This window comes from Aptenodytes forsteri, unplaced genomic scaffold (genome assembly GCF_000699145.1).
Source record: "Aptenodytes forsteri isolate BGI_AS27 unplaced genomic scaffold, ASM69914v1 Scaffold9, whole genome shotgun sequence".
NCBI lineage: Eukaryota > Metazoa > Chordata > Aves > Sphenisciformes > Spheniscidae > Aptenodytes > Aptenodytes forsteri.
The window spans coordinates 7,197,138-7,198,113 of NW_008796217.1; positions in this window are offsets into that span (position 1 = coordinate 7,197,138).

Below are 976 nucleotides of genomic sequence, written 5' to 3' on the forward strand. Positions count from 1 at the left end.
TTTTTTTTTTAACTACTACGTGTAAAGGAAAATTTTTATTCTTTTAAGGAATATTTCACCTGTACATCATGTATGAAATAGGAATGTGAACAATATATGCTCTTGTATATCAAATGTTTCAAGCACTTAACTTGCTTTGTAAAGAGTTTGGGGGTTTTTTTGGTCTGTTTTGTTTTGTTTTCTATAAATCAAATGTTTATTGGAGCAAATAAAATAACACCAACTCAAGTTTGTCTTTCATCTCTGGAGCATCCAGAATAGGGAGAGGGCTCTTCCTAAAATGAACCCTATCCTAAAATGCTTCAGGCCCATTCCTTCCCACCAGAGGCCTGAATGTCATGCTCGGTGTGGCCAATGGCCTTTGCATGTGTCCTGCTTTGCTAATGACCACTTCCCCCGGTCTCCATCCTGCCCTTCAGCAGAACAGCACTAGCAAATACCCAAACTTGCTGGCCCGTTAGCCCCTGCAGTGTAAAACCTTCACTAGTTTCAGGGGAGGGGAGGGAGAAGAAGGTTCACAGCTGACGCTCTCCTACTTTTACGTTGCTCAATTCTCACTGTAGATGTGGCACTTAGGGACATGGTTTAGTGGTGGACTTGGCAGTGTTAGGTTAACGGTTGGACTCGATGATCTTAAAGGTCTTTTCCAACCTAAATCATAGAATAGTTTGGGTTGGAAGGGACCTCTAAAGGTCATCTAGTCCAAGGCCCCCTGCAATGAGCAGGGACATCTTCAAATAGATCAGGTTGCTCAGAGCCCCGTCCAACCTGACCTTGAATGTTTCCAGAGACAGGGCATCCACCACCTCTCTGGGCAACCTGTGCCAGTGTTTCACCACCCTCAGCATAAAACATTTCTTCCTTCTAGCTAGTCTAAATCTACCCCCCTTTAGTTTAAAGCCATTCCCCCTTGTCCTGTCGCAACAGGCCCTGCTAAAAAGTTTGTCCCCATCTTTTTTATAAGCCCCCTTTAAGT